This window comes from Typopeltis vanoorti, chromosome 18 (assembly GCF_054136105.1).
Source record: "Typopeltis vanoorti isolate ZY-2024b chromosome 18, IOZ_Tvanoo_1.0, whole genome shotgun sequence".
NCBI lineage: Eukaryota > Metazoa > Arthropoda > Arachnida > Uropygi > Thelyphonidae > Typopeltis > Typopeltis vanoorti.
The window spans coordinates 75,561,264-75,581,136 of NC_143566.1; the positions used below are offsets into that span (position 1 = coordinate 75,561,264).

Genomic DNA, 19,873 nt, shown 5'->3' on the forward strand with positions numbered 1-19,873 from the left:
GTTTTTAATTAAAAATTGTAATTTCTTATTGATTCATAAAGTATACAGTATAAGGTTATGCATGGAATAGCATATCAGGTAAATGGCCTCCACGGCTTTGCTGGCACATACGCACTCTTTTGTCGAAATTTTCCATGACCGTTTTGCATAAATGTGGCTGAATTTCGTTGATACAGCGCTCAGTTTCCTCCTTCAAGGCGTGGGTGGTCGTGGGCATGTTGGCATAAACCTTAGACTTCATTAGCAACTTAACAACTAGATATAGTTTTTTTTTGCACAAATTTGAGAGCCAATGTCGAAATAACCCAAACAACGGTAAAAATCATCTACCCCCCCCCCAAAAAAAAAGACAATTGCAAACATTCATGCCCACGGCAGGATTTGAAGCCTGTTGGTTAGAGGGCGGATACGCTAACCACTTAGCCAACAAGGCCATTTCAAAAATATTTTTTTTAAAAATAAAATAAACATCACTATTTGATATTGAGAAGCATTTCTTTGACTTACCCAGGTTAGAGGCCGTCTTCAAGTCATCTCTTCGCCATAGCAGAGCTCACGAGCCCATTCTAACCATTTTTTTCTTTTTCTTTTTCTTCTGTAAATAAATAGTACAATGCAATGTCGTCTATTATAATAAAAGGTGTAACCAGTTTAAATTTTGTTTTGAATAATTAATTTTTTTCACTTGTAATAAATTTGTTATAAGTCTGGTATTTCGCCATGATCTAATTTTTATCCCATATTCTTTACAGTATCTTGGCTTGCATACAGGATATGAGCTGAGTCGAATGCAATGGACCCAATAAGTGCAGCTTAATGAAGCAGTCTGAATGTCAGTTGTAAAGTAGAGTTTATGGGATCAGTTTGATTTTTAAATATCTTGGAGCTTATGCAGCGGTATAGCGTACGAATGAATATATCCATCTTTTGCTATATCGCTCAGAGGTATTCAGTAATATTAATATATTGTCGACATTTCTCTTCTTATATAGAAAGTCATTCTTTGAGGGGGGTTTTCTTGGCGTTTTAAGATTATTTCTTCTTATTAATCTTTTAATTTATAATTTAAAACTTAATGTATAATTTTAGATTTTCGCATTTTTTAAAAAAGTTATTGTTAATATTGTTATTGTTACAATGATACCTTCGTAGATTCATCCCGAGAGCCCACTAACATTTCACCAACTATCGCTCCCATGATACCTATCATACTTCATATTGAACTGATTCATCGGCAAAGCAACGCCGACAGTTGACTCTGGCATCCCATTCAAATCATTCACCACTCTCCAAGAAAAAAAAATTCTCCTCATGTCCTTGCTAACTGCACATATACTCAATTTCCATCCATGACGCCTGCTTCTCAACACACACACATCATGTTTCGAGAATTTTGGTCTATATTAGTCTTATTAAACTCTTTAAGTAACTTATATCTCTATCAACCAATTTCTGTTATTACCCCCAAATCTTCAACGTATCCTCATAAGGAGCGTTCCATAGATTTGCCATCATTTCGGTCATCAGTCTCTGCATCCTCTTGCATCTCTTCCGCATCCCCTCCAAGAAACCCAGATGACTGGATATGTGCCAGTCGTAAATGGGCTTCATCTGTCCAGATAGACTGTATCAAAGTATTAGTAGATAAAGACTTTGGTAACATCATTTTCATCACCAAGGTGTAGCACCACCATTTTAATAAGTAGAAGGTTGAAGAAGAAAAAAAAAAAAAAAAAAAGTAGTTTAAAAAGGCACGTTATCTATTTCAGTTAGACCAAATGATGAAATTTTAAAAGTGATAATATTATCAGTCATATTATTACACCTGAAGGTGAATAAGTCGGTCTCATACGGAGATAGTTTTTTTTTTTTTTTTTTTTTTTTTTTTTTTTTTTTTTTTTTCCCCACCCGGAAACTCGGGTTTTTCGATCCTTAGAACAGGCAAACCGGCGCCTTGAACACACGAATCTACAGACATAGGACACACCGGGAGGCACAGGGCTAACCACCTTATCCTCGAGACTGTCGCGGTTGTGAAGTCCACGGCTATGAACCTTAACGGTTCGTAAAAAGCTTACACACAGCTTGCTCTACCTTTGTCACTAGTTTGCTTTGTTGTATTACACTGCTACGATCACAATTTCAACGGTAACTTGACTTTTTATTTTATATTATTATTTTTAATGCGTTGCACGGAGCCAATTCGGGTCTTTGCATTCACTAAAAGCACTAAAGACGAACGAAAATAGTGACCAGAATCTTTCCTTAGGACTTTTTTATGTAGAAAAATGCTGAGATTATTTACGGCTAAGATGGATAATGTTCTGCGTAATATTTTCAGTGCAAACAATATCGCTGTTTCAGTAATCAGCATTAATATATTGATTATATAAAAGTTTGAGTCAATATTATTAATAATACTAAGATTAAACTGTTAATCTTGAACAGAATTAAAGATTTATGATTCATATAATAGTGATAGTATGGAAATATTAATATTTATCTTCCGATAATATCTATAAATGATCAATATTTGTCTTCAATATTGACAGTGTTGAATTTTCAATACTTATTTTTATTGCTTAATAACTTGGAAGAAGAATAGAAATACAAGTTCTCACCAAACAAATAAACTAAAGATTGTTCTATAAAATCAAAAAATAAATCAAAAACGGATTTTAAAGGAATGTGTAAAACCTTAACATTATAACGTTATGAAAACATGAAGTTGCTCTTTGTCAGAAATTGTCTCGCTATGGTGTAAAAATATAAATTTTAGACCTTATCTTCTAAATTCGCTCTATACTAGCGAAATTTACTGTTGCGATGGCCAATAGAATATTAGCTGTATACTTTTTGAAGAGAGTTATTGAAGAGATTCTGGATCTTTGAAGATAATTAAAACAGTTCGAAAAGATGGTCACCAAAAATCGCATCAAAGGTACTAATTAAAAAAAAAAAAAAGGAAAAAAATATGGTACTTTAGATTGAGGTTTTTGAAGTGGCGTAATATCAAGACATTCTTGTCAGAAGAATGCATGGCCTATGATAATACTTGACCCATTTTATCACACAAACAGTTAATTTTTTATAGTTTTTTTTTTTGCTTAATAGTGCGGATGTAAAGTAACTTGGGGTATTAAGAAGCGATTATTGTGATGTACTTATACGAAAAAAAGATTCGGTTAAAATTGTACCAAGTGAAATTAGACAGAAGAAGAAGTACGTTATCCATTCTACCAACCAAGCAGACAATGTATGGTTATTATATTCTTAATTTATTTGACATTATTAATAATAATACTCAAAATATAAATAGTTTCGTATAAATGTAAGGTAATTAGACCAAATATTTAAATAACCAGCTACACCTTTATTTTAAAAACAGAAATTAGAATACATAATACACTGGCGGTGATTGATTCATTCAATCCAATATCCTTGGAGGGTACTGGATGGCAATGCTATAGCCAGTGAAGTTCTAACTGAGGCTCGGCTATTGCTGTTACCCTCCTGCCATGATCAGAGCTTTAATTTAATAGCTCAATAGCACCTTATCCCTGCACTGTCCTCTACAGATAACGGGGAAGATGAAAAGCTTTCTTGCTTCGCCCCTTTAAGCCAGTCCTTATAAGGACTGTAGTAATGTAGTAGATCATGATTGGGTGATTGATTCATTCAATCCAATACCCTTGGAGGGTAATAGATGGCAATGCAGTAGCCAATGAAGTTCTAACTGAAGCTCGGCTATTGCTGTTACCCTCCTGCAATGATCAGAGCTTTAATTGCTCAATAACATCTTATCCATACACAGTCCTCTACAGATAACGGGGAAGATGAAAATCATTCTTGCTTCGCCCCTTTAAGCCAGTCCTTATGAGGACAACAGTAATGTAGTCATTCAAATCAAACTATACTCCACTGAAGAATGGTTTGAGATCAGTATTTAAGTGAAGAAGTAGACTTTCTGGAAGTTTTATGTTTTTGTGTAGTTCAAAATAAAATATAAAATAGGATGCGATATTATAGCCAGGCAAACTGTACATTTAGTGTGCAGTCACTTGGAGAAGATAGAATGAAGAGAGTAGATGGAAGAACAGAATTCCCTTCTTCAGTATTAACAGTGAAGTTTATGGATAAACATCTACCCACCATCTTATAATACGCTGGCAAAGAGAAAGCTGTCCCTACAGCTGCAAACGACTCAAGCCAAACTATATTGTTAATATTATTGTTGCTGAAGACTTCAATAGAGTAGTTAGGCTTATCGCAGATGAAAGCTTACTTAATATGCTTTATGTCCCTCCCGCAATGAGTCTTCGGACTCCTTGGAGGTGTTACGAATAATAATAATAATAATAATGTCAAACATGATCCGGTGCCTCAGAAATATCAAAAACAACCACTAAAATTCCTGGAATTATTTCCGTGGCATTTATCCTAAGGTAAGTGACGTAAGCAAAAAGATTATTATTAAATATTCCAGTAAAACTGTTAGCGGTGAAACGGATCATCTATTTGTAGAGAGGTTTCCTGGTAGAGAAGAAATGCCACCGGTAATAAGATACCTTTTGGTATTCTGTCAAGATAATTTAACCTCGTTCTCAGGAAAAATCAAAGCGATCATCAAAAGTGGAGAGTATGAAATGTTGGAGGATATTTGCTCACAGTGAGTACGTTATCCATTCTACCAACCAAGTAGACAATGTATGGTTATTTACATTCTTGATTTATTTGACATTATTAATAATAATAGTCAAAATATAAATAGTTTCGTATAAATTTAAGGTACTTAGATGTAATATTTAAATAATCAGCTACACCTTTATTTTTTATCAATACTAATTAAACATAAAATGTAGAAATAAAAATAGACTTAGGTATATAGATTTAGATATTTGTACATTTAGTCACAATAAGTAATTAATGTTCTTGGAAGTATGTTAATGAAAAATGGAAATAAATTTGGTATATATATAAAATTTTAAGCCATTTAATATGTTTTTGTCATTCCATTTATCACGTTTTTTATTTATAGAGAATCACAAAATAACTATCTTTATATTTGGTTCTATATAAATCAAAAATAAGTCATACTATACAAATAAGTAAACGATAAATATGATTACTAGTTCTATAAAAACATGCTACGCAGATTTTAGAATCTAATAATGTATTAGAGAGAATGTTTATTGTCCCCATTGTGAATTGTAGATTCAGCCTTGGATCTACAATTCAAAATAATATAAGCAGCAGCGTACATAGTTTCTAAAGCTGGGATGAAATCAGAAACGAAGTTTCCACTCACTCTTATAGCTGAAAGCTGTAAAATTCGCTAATAAATGTACGAACATTGGAAACGAAAACTTCTGTTGTCTGTGTGTGCGTGCGTGCAATTTCAGTTTAAATATAAAAGAACGAGTGCAAAAAAAAAAAAAAAAAAATATCGGACTATTTTCAAGGATGCATTTTCTCGAATGCTAAATGTAAAATTCAAAACGCATTACACCTGAAACTAATATTTTTCGTATGCGAAGAACGTAAAACGTAAGAATCTAATAAAGGACGAAACATATTTTCAGGAGTGAGAAATGCCAGACACGATAAAGGCATGTATCTGCCCATGTATCGCTGTAATGATATCAGCTTGCTTTAGGTGACCCTACTGAGTAAATCTGCAATCCGTAGCCTTTCGTTTATCTAACCTGTCTGCTCTACTTATTAAATTGTGGTAATATGAATGACAAGGAATTGAAATTTGGTTTCTCGACTCAGATTCGTTTCACTTATTAATTGATTTTGTCTAGTAAACATCTTCGATTCATTTCCAGGAAAACTAATTTCATTGTAATTTATCCTTATATAATCAAATGAAACTATCCTAACATATCAGACCAGAGAAACTATTCTACAATATAAACAATAATTAAACAATTTTTAGTGTTGCAGTTGAGAATGCTCATTTCACTATTTTAGTGGCATTTAGTTTTTGTTTTCTTATATAATCGTTCTACAACTTTAATTTTCTTTTTAATTTTTAAGAATTTTTTTTTTTTACTTAGAAATACTTAATTATATAAATACAATTTTTAGTTTTTTATATAAACTTTATTTATAAAATATCAAAAAACAATTGTCATTGCATGGAAATAATAAATTACTATAAAATTGGAAATAGGATAAATTACGCATGTGTATGTAATAATAGAATGTATTGGAATATTCAAATATATATAATATTTATAATTTATTACTTATATAATGTAATAACATATAAAATGTAATAATTATTTATTATGATTATCCTCAGACTTCCATAATCAAGAGATATCGCTGAAAGTGTCTATATTTGCACACCCATTTCATAAATGTATATAATACTGATATCAATATTAAATTATTCATTTAAAAGAATGGAAGGATTGAAGAATCCAATACCCTTGGAGGGTAATGGATGGCAATGCTGTAGCTAATGAAGTTCTAACTGAGGCTCGGCTATTGCTATTACCCTCCTGCCATGATCAGAGCTTTAATAGCTTAATAACACCTTATCCCTACACTGTCCTCTACAGATAACGGGGAAGATGAAAAGCATTATTGCTTCGCCCCTTTAAGCCAGTCCTTATAAGGACTTAAAAGAATGGAAAGACAGTCTATCGCCTAGTTCTCCTTGGGACTTTTATGTTTCCCAAGTTCGTATATTCCTTTACTGTATTTCTTAAAAGTGATGTTGGTTGAAATGTTTTTATTTCAGTATCTATTCTAACTGTTAAATTATGATGATGTGAATGACAAAGACTTGAAATTTGTTTTTTTTTAGATTTGTTTCAATTATTAAATGATAAATGATGTTGTTCATTATAATTTATCATATATTCTTAAATGAAACTATCCCCCAATACATCACATTAGATATCCCTTCTGTGTTGCTGTGGAGAACTCGATTTTACTATTTTAGTGGCTTTTAGTTTCTTTATTTGAGATCAACTTAATGAAATTTATGTTTATTACTTAATATATAAAATTATACAATGATTTTGTAATATGAATATTCTTTTTAAATTTTAAAAATCAATATGACTTTTTTTTAAAATTTTCTAAAGATATTTGATTATTTAAATACATTTATGCATTTTTTATATACTTTATTTAGAATGATTTATAAACAGTTCCCACAAAATAAAATTCTAATCTACCTACACCTAGCGGAGGTAGGCTCTAATTATAACTATGAGCGTATTATCATCTACTGGTCAGTCAGGAAGAAAGCACACACAAATATTTCAGAGATAAAAAAAGATAAAATCATATACATAGTAGATGTGAAACTATTTTCGTCATGCCCAATGTAACCAATTGAAACTCTGTTCCTTTTCTCATCTTGGCAGCTCAACACAATACGGATTTAATTTAATAAAGTGAAGGAGAGCCAGTATCATATTGGACGAACTTTAGGACACAATAAATTCAACTCTGGATAAAAATCGCTTTGTAATAGAATGATACCATTGAATATTTTTGTAAACGGTATAACCAATTTATATTAGATCCATCCGTACGCAGATGACACATTATTCATATCCATACACAAAGATCCCTTAATAGCCTTACAGCTTTACAGCTTTACTCACAGACTCACATAATCACTGATTGGTTACACAGTAATTTTGTCATAATAAACAACTATAAATCTCAACTCATCATCCTTAGAACTCTTAGGATGACCACATATCTCTCACGCTTATCATTGAAATGTCATACAATTTTGTCTAAAGCAAACACAAACATGTCCTTGACCAATAATACAGGAAGTAACAAACTTTAAATATTTAGGCTTGCACTTTGACTACAATGTGAGATGGAACACACACACACACACACACACACACACACACACACACACACACACACACACACACACACACACACACACACACACACACACACACACACACACACACACACACACATACACACACACACACACACGCACGCATTAACTATACACATAAAGAACCGCGCTTATTACACTTCAAAATGCATTACCTAAAAGATATATTACCATCAAGCAAGGAATGTTGTCTACAAACCCTTAGGCAAGTCCATACTGAGAAAGAGTATATCTTGATACTATGGTTCTGTTGTAGAAAATTAAGGATCGAACTAAACTCATTACAAAACAGACTAATGGCAACAACAGCTCTGCAGTTCTGAAATGGTACTCATCTTTTCAACCATGAAAATAGTCTTCTGACTCTAAAATATCTTAGACATTACGCTATCATGCTAAGATCCTACGTTTCCAGAAAGTACCCAACAATAGTAACTATCCCATATCAAATTAGATCTGAACATAGCATAAGTAATAATAGTAATGGATATGGTAAAGCAGCTAAAGCAATTCTCTGTCCCAGACCTATTAAAAATTGTACTATTTAAGTTCGTTATGGATGTGAATGTCTCATATTTTTAAACTAGTCACATGTAAAATAAATAAATACATTTTTTAATTGAACTTTGCAGTGGATAAAAATTAGAGTAATATTATTTTAATTGTATATATCGTAAATATCCTCATTGCATAATAATAATAATTATCATATAGCGCAATACATTTATTTATTGGTATAGAATAAGAAATACAAGGAAGATAATAAACCATTGTTTAAAAATTATAATTAATAATGATGTTATTATTAATTAGATCAATATCGGATATGATATTTCTTCATTCTTTTCCTAAGTTTTTGCCTAACAAATAGTAGGAACACCACGATTATCTGACATGTAGTTATAATGCTTCAATAAGCTATTTTGATACATCGAATTCAGGAATTGAGAACGGACTTGTACAAGAGAAAAGCGGGCTCAAAATATTTGAATAGACAAGTCAGCTTTTTCGTTATACTTTCAATACTACAATTTCTTGCAATTCAAAATATTATCACATAGAGTCCTTGTTCGGAAGATCTGAATTTAAAATAAAACGGTTAGTTTATAGAAACGTAAAAATGAAATATGTAAAATGTGAAACGTACGTCTATGCCTTACTCTATTATATACTATATTATAATACCCATCCTTCAATTACTATTCGTTTGAGGAATGTTATATTTTAAATACTATTTGTTTGAAGAAACTTTACTCCATGTGAAATGTTTTTCTTCAATAATTAGTTTAAAATTATTTATTACATGCAACATTATTGCAGTTTATAAGCAAATAGTCAAATGATAAGGTTCTTTTTACTTCTGAATAAAAACGTAATCAGTTGTTGCTCTTATTTTTGAAAAAGTATGTGTGTGTGTGTGTGTGATGAGAACTTCAAATCCAGTTTATCTAACTTTATCTAACTGTAGATGAATCATATTTTACTTCTCAGGACAGATCTTGATGAGCTGTATTATCTTTCAAAAATATTAATCCTAGTTATTTTTTTTTTCTTGAAATTTAAGAAAAATCATGAAACTGTCTTATCTCTTGTTTTTATAGGCTGATTAGTAGATCGCAGATATTTAATGTTTCGGATTTCTAATTTAGAATGTTTTGATTTCCAATCCTATCTTAAATATGTTGTTTCATATGCTTTGATTTTGATTTTGAAACAAGTGAAATACTTAACATTTAGAACTATCAGAAGACAGAACTATTATTATGATACAGAACGATCATTAAGTTAGTTTTGTATTCATTAGAAATACTTTTATAAACGATGAAAATTCAATATTTTTATATGTGAAGATCCTACAGAAATGTAGTTACAGGCCTCTAATATTTTATATACACTATCTGATCAAAAATATCCGAACATCCCTTCTTAGTAGTGGCTGCGTCTGTGTATATTACAACTAGTGGCAGCTCGTGGCTTGAAATCGTGGGGATGTTGCAACTTTCGAAATATACATACACACTGTAAGTACAGTGTATACGTGTTTGGATAAAATATAAAAATTATGGTAAAAAAAAAAAAAAAAAAAAGAACATGAAAAAATATTGTTTATTATCGATAAAATTATACAATTTAGTATAATTCAAAATTACTTTAAAATAAAATCCATTCCTTTAATTGTAATTATAGGAATGGATTTACAGTTTTTGGACATTACAATTAAATCCTTTAATTGTAATATACAAATATTTAAAGAGACGAAGTAAACACGATAAACTACGAACACACTCTACTACTGGCGCAAACTGCATATAAACAACAGTGGAACTGCGCGACGGACAGTGCCGCATTTCGCTAATAGCTCACATCTCACTATGACGTGCATATGCTTGCGCGCGTAGCAATATGGCACTGTGGAAAACACAGTGCAGCTAGCGTCCTTCGCCCTCCTAAGTGCTACAAGATGGATTTTTATTATTTTTTTATACAAAATAAGAGAATTGTATAGGATTGTTGATGATAAAATTAAATATTACAAGCAAATATAAATAAATTAATAAATATATTTATATATCGAGAAAAATTGGGGGTACTGCAGTTCCGCAGTGCCTATGCACGAGCCGCCCCTGATTACAACCATGGCTCATGCAGACATAAAAGGAAGCACACGGTCTTATAATTTTCGTACAGAATCATTGACACTAAAATAGTCAATATTAAAGAGCTCAGTGACTTTCGACGTGGCATTCTCATAGGATGCCTCATTTAGAAGTCAGTTTGGGAAATTTAGGCCCTGCAGATGATGTTTTTGTGAAATGGAAATGACTGGGAGCAACAACTGCAAACCCTAGTAGGCCACATAAAATCACAGAGACGGACCTCCAAGTTTTGAAACATGTGGAGCGAAACAATCGCCTGTACTCGGTTGAAGCACTAGTTATCCAGTTGCGAAAAGCTTGTACGAGTAACAACACCAGAACTTTTCAGCAGCTGAGGAGCATGGCTATCCGTGCCCGCACACAAGCCTAACATCAGCAAGGGCAACGTCAAGCATCGAATTGGATGGTGTAAAGATAGCAGCCATTGAATTCTGGAGCAGTGGAAACGGGTTCTCTGGATTGATGAATCACATTTTACGATCTGGCAGTCCGACGCACCAGCCTGGATTTCGGAGATGCCAGAAGAACGCTATCTACCCGAATGTGTTGTGCCGACTGTGAAGTTTGGTGGTGGAGGAGGCATAGTCTCGGATTGGTTTTCATGGTTTGGATTGGTCTCCCTAGTTCCAGTGAAGGGGAATCTTAACACTGCAGCCTATAATGATATTCTAGGCAATTCTGTTTCCAATTTTATGGTAAGTGTTTGGCGAATGCCCTTTCCTGTATCAACACGACAATGTGCCTCTTTGAAGGAGCACATTGTCGTCTTCAATGATTTTCATATTAGATAGACTAGGAATAAGCAGGAGTCTGAATATTTTTGATCGGACAATGCAAATTTATTTAATTTAACTAACCGAATATATAATATGAGATCATCGCTGATATGATAGTTTACAACATAATCATTAATAACAATCACAGAGCTTCGACCACTAAACTGGACTGGTCTTTTAGCATTGATAAATAGTAAGCAGCTGCTTTCAGATCTGGACTGTATTACCCATTCTAAACAAATTGAGTCGCGATTATACATTTTGTTGTGCTGTTAGAGACTGAAGATGAACGTAAGTGAGGTTCTGACTTTGGAGGTGGGAAATTACTCCGAATAATCTTACGACAAGGGTGCGTTTTTCGTAACATTTTGACATTAATCGTAAGTTCGCACTAAAGAGCCTCGACTTGCATACATAACGACTATGGATTCTAGGTCTCATACAAGAAACTAGTCGTGAAGTATCTTCACGATTATACTATAAGTATCCGAAATATTTTAGATATAATTGAGTTTCATATCCTTAAAACTGCCTCGGTCTTTTTGTACCGCCTCGGTCTTTTGTGTGTGTGCGCGTGTGTGTGTCAAAGCTCAGCGAAACTAGATACGAGAATCTGTTACATATAGTTACGTTATAACTCACTATGCTACCGCCAAATTGTTTATTGGAAGGCTAAATGTAAAATTATTGTGTTTATTGTCCAGAAGTGGGCTTCCCAAACATCTAATCGTAGCGTGCCAACAGACTAATACTTTAGGTTTATAAATTTTCAGGGGTTGGGGGTTAACGTAATTATATCTTGAAGTTTATCATTAGCTGGACAATTCTACTAAATGCTTTAAAGCAGTGTTTGTGAGGTCCGAAGCCCATTCTTGGAAAAAAAAATAATAATAAAATACTAGTCCTCAGAAAATATAGAAATTTAAGCAGGGCATTTACGTTGCCAGTAGAGAAAATTAAACTATAAACTATACGAAATAAAATTAAACGACAGAAATGTGTTAACTATTTTTTTCCCTATTAGTGGATAATTTTCTAACATGCGAATAGAAAATATACACTTACTTCGGGTATGTTGCGTAATAATTTTTACAAATTTGTGAGAACACAAGAATAAAACAACCATCGCTAACAAATATTCTCCATTTAAATTTTAATTTTTGTTTGTTGTTGTTTGGCTAGATGGGTGAAGCAAGGATGCTTTTCATTTTCCCCGTTATCTGTAGAAGAAAATGTATGGATAGGATGTTATTGAACTGTAAGCTCTGGTCATGGCGGGGTAACGGCAATAGCCGATCCTCAGTTAAAACTTCATTGGCTACGGCTCTCGTTTTCGCTCAAAAATTTAAATTTTTGGCAATTTTTATTGCCAAATATTGATATAATTCATTGGTTTAATTATGTTTTTCAAATGTATATTTAAAATTATAAAACAATAAATAAATAAACAAATAGTAATAAATTACATTAAAAATTAAAAGTTATTATAATAAGATTTATTAATTATCTTATGAATTAACTTTATATTTATAAAAAAAAAGTATGAACTGAATATCCAGCAGCTTGTATTCTGTGTAAATATGCTTTTTGCAGAATAGATAATTATGCATTTTTCGGTGTTTACTTTTAATCCCATGTGTATGCATTATTTCTTTCCTCGTTTTGGTATGCATATAGTAGCCATTCGAAATTTTAATTAAGTTTTATTTTAATTTCTTATTACGTATTCTTTACGCTGTAATTATAAAGTATTATCATAATAAAATATAAATAAGATAAAAGCGAATCTTAAAGTTCTAAAAAGAACTGGGAGATGGACTGAGTCCTTGACTCTTTATCCCGTCATCTGAATAAAGAAAATCTGTGTGGATGGGGTGTTATTGAGCTAAAAGCTCTAGTCATGGCTGGGTAACGGCATATTGGCAATGCTGTAGCCAATTTTTAAAGCTTTATTGGCTACAGCATTGCCATTCGTTACCCTGGAAGTCCTAAAAAGGACCATCTCATAAAAACGAATCTCACGGTCGATTGATCCTTATTTCATTGTAATAATTTTTTTCGTAAAGCGTTACAATCGAATTAAAAATAAGCTACAGTATCTGTTGTGATAAAACGAATATAAATATCTCCAAGTTAAACTTAATATGAATTTTGATACAAGCGTATACACTCTTTGTATCAAAAATGATATTTATGATAATTTTGATTGGTTTACAGATATTATTCCAGTTTTTTTTTGTGTGTGTGTTATGACTTAAAAAAGTAGAATCATACATCGCAAATCAACCTATATTGCTCAGGGGACATTTTATACAAAGAAATGATATTAGATGCTGAGAAAATTATAGAGAAATATTCAAACAATATTTAGAAGATGCGAAACAAAGTAAAACAGTGTCTTAATATTTATTTTGTAATGTTTTTCGTATGATAAATAACTGAATGTTAAAAAAAATTCACAAAAGCAGTCAATGTATGCACCATTCAGTATTTTCAAATAGCTGCAAGACATCAGTATTCTAAACACAAATCTACAGTCTACTGGAAGTGTAAGAAAAAAAAAACTTGCTTAGGACTCGTCACAGCTTTACGACAAACGAATTTTTTCCCCTCCCTGTTTCTTCAGAACATTTGATCAGAATTCTGTAACAGTGTCGAGAAAGTACAATAATGTAAGTTCCAGGACAGAAAGATAGTCAAATGTATTGATCTGCTAACAATAACAGCCTGCTAAAGATCCTACGACATTCTTTGCCACAGCATGTACATTAGCTCGCTATACAATACTTTTTGATCCACACTCCGAGATGCTGTGGTGTCATTAAACTTGCTAGCGCGTTTTCAAACAACAACACAAGGATAATGGCCGAATTTCTATTGTTACTGGCTGGAAAGCAACATTTAGCAGCCCGAAACTAAACAAAAGTTCGCGCTGCCTGCTTGTTGGATATTCTCTGTTAATTTATGAAGTCTGTGCAGGTGTGTGTGTGTGTGTGTGTGTGTTTTTCAAGTGTGTACATTTTTCCTAGGCTAGAAGGCTATTAACAAAAATTGCGTATGCATCTAAAGGAATATTAAGTCAAATACACGAACTCGGAAACCGATAGTAAATGGTAACGACATTATATATTTATTTCAAAACCGCAGGAGATTTCTTTTGCTTTCTCTTTACACAGTGTTGAAATTTTCAGCCAGTTAAAGTACCCTCTGTTCTCATTTCATCAACTATGTATGAGAACACAGTCGACTTTACCCAACATATTTTTAAGATACAGCGGGCACGTAATGCGCTGAAAATACAAACAAAATTTCTCTTCCAAATGAAAAAAAAAAAAAAAAAAATAGTTAAGCTATCTTGAGATAGCAAAAACCTTTAAAATTGTATCGTTCGGTGAAAAAATGATCATTTTGTATCTTTAAATATTAAGTTAGAGAATAAGAAATATGGTGCGATTTAAACGAAGTAATTACAATATAAATTATTCATTTATTAATACACGATACTTGCAAGAATAAAGTAATAAAGTAAATTTTGATGAATTTCTTATTTTAATTGAAAAATTTTAAAATAACGTTAATTATATTCATCTACCATACAATTATCAATATAACTAATATTAAAGTTCAATTATTTAAAGAAACTGACATTGTATTTTAGTACTTAATATTCATATTCGCATGTGCTCTGATGATAAGACTGCTCATCGATGCAATGTACATTCGGACAATAATTCATAAAGCGAGCAATCGTACAAAAAATACATTCATTATTTATGGAAATGATATGAAAAAATCACATAAAATGCGTTTCTTGATACTCCGATTCTTACACATTATACTCGACATTAAAGCCTTAGTGGTATCGAGAATTTTCTTCTCATTAGTATTTATTATTATCTAGAATATGAGCAAAAGGTGTCTAGTGGTCTCGGTATATTTACTGTAATAACTATCGTCTTATTTCCAGACAGACAATCATTCGTTATTACAGTTTTTTTCTTTTTTTTATGTAAATATAGTTGTCTAGATTCACTAATATTTATTAATAATCAATCATCATATAGATTAATATCATATTAATAATCATTGTATAATATTAAACATATTACATGTTTTATATATAATAATCATTAAATAATTAGTCAATTTGTATTTAAATAAAATATCGTTAAATATATTAACCATTTATTATTTTTTATAATAAAGTTAAAAAAATGTAATAATAATAATATGATTATTAATTATAAGTTTTATATACATTATGAATTTATTCAAAATTGTTTTACTCTTCGATAATATTTTAGTTTCACAAAAACAATACTTTTCATTTTTTATCACTTCAAATTAACAAAATAAATAAGCACTAAATACAAATTTCTGAGTTTTATGACACACACGACAAGCATTTTATTTTTCAGTTTTGGGCAATGACAAATAACCTCCCTCATAGACCTAAAAGAAATTGATGATTTAGCCTGATAAATAGTCATAACCAGTTTCATATATCTTTTTCTTTCAAATAAAAAGAGATGTGATCACTCCTGATATGGAGCCTTAGTATAACTTGCATATATGCAATATGCAAGTTATAATTCACTGATATATCAGTGAATTTTTCAGATCAGAAAGGTATTATATATTATAATATTTTCCATTTTCCACGAATTCACAAAATTCAAGAATCTTATCTTATCCATTATCTGGATTTTAATGGGTGTAGCAAATATTTTCGCATTTTAGAGGAGCTTTAATTGAAAAACTCTGAAGACGAATCAGATCATATTTTGGCAGTTGTTTAGAGTTTGAAATGTATAAAGGAATAATATACATAAGACGTGATTTCTGAATGTATCTTATTTCATTGCCATATGTTTTATCATATTTGAACCCAAGTCTAACCGCGTGCACCCTTACGATTGCGCTAGAAAAGGAAGTCGGAAACGATACTACTTCCCTTCCACACAAGAGCAAAAATTACGATAAAAAATATATCAACGTAGAATATTTTTTTTACTTCAAAGGTTTTTATTTGACTTATATGAAACTGTACTACATTGAATGGTAATAATATATCCACGAAATTATCTCTTATCAGAAGCAAATTACCACAGACCGTAAAGAAAAATTTATTTAAAGAAATATTCGGATAATATTTTCAATAAATGAAGATAGCCAAAATAGTTATATAAATTTGCTTTTGTGCGCTTAACAATGCATAGGAGACTTTATGGTATTGAATTTGTGATATTTTTAAGCTTAAAAGAAAAATTCTCTATGCAATATTCCTATTTTCAATTAAGAGGCGAATTAACACTACTCTCTCTCGGACTGATCAAAAATCTTTGATGTTGATCTTTGGTTCGAGGCTTTTCTCATGATCTCTATTCAACCTTTTTAGTATTAATTATGATAAAGAATAAGAGGTGTAATCTAGAATAATCAGCATATTTATACTTATATTGTATATTTACATAATATGTTAAAAACTTCTTTATTTTTATTACTTTAATCCAGAAAATAGGCAGAATAATTTATAAAAGGAAACAATACTGCTTAAAAAAAGAAAATAAGGCTTTAAACTTATTTAAAATATAATTTAGGCAAATTGTTTAGAATAGATGTATTCTAAAGTGTTTTTCGTTTGCCATCCCTCAAGTTTCCTGACTCGAAACCAGTGTATGAGGCGGAGGGGATTGAAAAGTTCTGATAAACTTCTAGAACATGGTTCTACCTCAATTCCGTCAAGGTGATTATCACAACTTTCCAACACATTCTCGTAGTTAATGCCGCTGATGTCTCTGAATTCAGCGGAAAGAAATGAATATTTAATTTGTTTGAACAGAAATAACGTGTATTTAAAATGATTTTACAGAGGAAGTCAAGCCTAAGCGAAACTTGCCCGAGCATTCGATTTAACAAAAAATTTTACCGTTAAAAGGTAAAAATCCTTAAGAGCTAGAAACAAAATTTCCTTATAAGGACTGGCTTAAAGGGGCGAAGCAAGAATGCTTTTCATATTCACCGTTATCTATAGAGGACAGTGTAGGGATAAGGTATTATTGAGCTATTAATTAAAGCTCTGATCATGGCAGGAGGGTAACAGCAATAGCCGAGCCTCAGTTAGAACTTCATTGGTTACAGCATTGCTATCCACTACCCTCCAAAGGTATTGGATTGAAAATCGTTTATTTCTATCATCCTCAAACAAAATTTCAACCTACTAATAAAAATTTTATAAAACGTTATGAAAGAAAATAAATGGTGTGTTTCAGAAAATAGAAAAAAAAGTTAGATTAAAATAATATAGATTTAATTAAACTGTCTGATATATTTCTTAATTTTCTTGCTGATTATTAATAAATTATGGATTTTAAGAGAATAAACTAAACGGCAACTTCAGTGATATCGAGCATCTAATATTTAAATCAAGGAAGATCGGTGTATTCAGTAATTAAAGACAAAATACCAAAAAAAAAAAAAAAAAGAAAAGGCAAAAAAAAAAAACGTTAAGTAGCTATCCTAACATACATGACCAATGTTAATTACTTACGAATGGCAGAAGGTCAATAGTGTAGTTTGCAATGAGAAAGAAAGAGAGAATTTGTCTTTGAAAAAGAAGATTATGAACATAGTTACAAAAACTTGTTTGTTATTCTTTCATGTGGTGAACAAAGGGTGCCGTGTGCAAATCTCATGAAGAGACTTACTTCCCTCTTGTCCAGTGGTGTAAGTTTGTATGTCGGTAAACTTAGCCTGCACTTCTTTCATTTAGGTATCGTCCTTGGAAAAACTTAATGGAGACATTCAGCGCAAGACCCTGGTAGATTGGGTGGGCCTCGTGAATAGAAACGCTAGATGTGACGTCATAGACTCTTTACATAAAGCAGCGTCAACAGCAATGAAGGCCTGCTCCGCATCAAATCGGCAGTGGGACCGCCTAAAATTGACGAAGAAGGAAGGGAGGCCACTTTCTTTTAACTCATCGCTCTAAATAGATGCGTACGGTAAACTGGTACTTGCTTACGATAGTACAAAGGCTGATGGATTTATTGCCGCAATGATATTCAGTGCTAGTTTAACGAGTTAAAAATACAAAAGCAGAGTCCTATAGAAGCTTCAAAGCCCACAGCTCTGTTCAGCTACGTAGATGGTCATATATTCTCTATAGGACCAAATGCATGAGAGTATATTCTTTCTAGGACAATATCCATGTAGGATATCTTCTACTATACCATCTTAAAATTTCCTTCAGTTTCCGTTCTTTTAATATCGTGTCCTCAATCGCATTTATGGTAAATAAGCTAGTCTACGAGCCATATCTTATATGGAACTTCAGGAAGGGGGGGGGGGGAGGAATGTTATTTTGTATTTTGCAAAATAGGTTTTTTTTTTTTTGTGTGACCTAAGAATGAGTTTGTATGTTAGACAAAGCTAAGGGGAAGGAATTTAAGGAACCGTACAATCTCCGTCTATGATTGACTAGCGCAACATCTTTTTGGTCTTCATAAATTTGGAGAATTTGAATCCATTTATTAAATCTCCTCCATATGAATCTTTGTGGAGAGATATGTATGGAGGGGTGTTTGATGTGTGTGTGTATATATATATATATATATATATATATATATATATGTATAGAGAAAAAAAAATCACGGCTTATGATAATATTTACTCCGTATATACGTGTAACAAGCATAAAACTGATTTTGTGCGTCGATTTATTACTATGGATGAGACTTGGATTCACCATTACACATCAGAATCAAAACAGCAGTCAAGACAGTGGACGGAAGCCGGTTGTTCAGCGCCAAAGAAGACAAAGTCGGTTCCATCAGCAGGAAAGGTCATGGCATCGGTGTTTTGGGATGCTAAAGGCATTTTGTTTATTAATTATCTTGAAAAGGGTAAAACAATAACTGAGGAATATTACTGCGATCTTTTAACCAGATTAGACGAAACAATTCGTGAGAAAAGATCCGGTTTGCAGAAGAAAAAATCATCTTTAATTAGGACAATGCACCTGCCCACAAAGGTGTTTTGGAAATGGGAAAATTAAGGGATCTGCAATACGAATTGTTGGAACATCCACCCTATTCACTAGATTTGGCTCCCTCTGACGTCTATCTCTTTCCAAAACTAAAACTCTTCCTCCCTGATCAGCGTTTTTCTTCGAATCAAGAGATGATTGCAGCTGTAGAGGGGTATATTGCAGATCTTACTGAGAACTACTACAAGGACAGGATGATAGCGCTGGAGCATCGCTAGAATAAATGTATTAGTCTTAAGAGAGACTATGTTGGAAAATAAAAATAATTTTGAAATTATAAATTCGTTTTTTCATTGTTAGGCCGAGAACTTTTCAGACCCACCCTCGTACATATCGCGTTGTATTTATTAGAACTGCTTGAGTATAATAAGCTTATATATATATATATATTTTTTTTTTTTTTAAATAATCAACATTAATTAATTTTCTTGCTTGGGAAGAATGGCACATTAGCGTCTATCAAATATGTACTTTACAATAACATCTTCACACTGAAATCGTC

The 19,873-nt window shown here is 32.0% G+C and overlaps 1 long non-coding RNA gene across 1 annotated transcript in view; it reads right to left on the reverse strand.

Annotated features, from left to right (window-relative positions):
• Nucleotides 1-19,873, reverse strand: part of LOC150096816 (uncharacterized) — a 75,286-nt gene that overhangs the window by 41,453 nt on the left and 13,960 nt on the right. Inside the window, exon 2 of the long non-coding RNA XR_016549832.1 lies at nt 508-595. This is a non-coding gene — a long non-coding RNA (uncharacterized LOC150096816). The remainder of the gene's footprint in view (nt 1-507; nt 596-19,873) is intronic.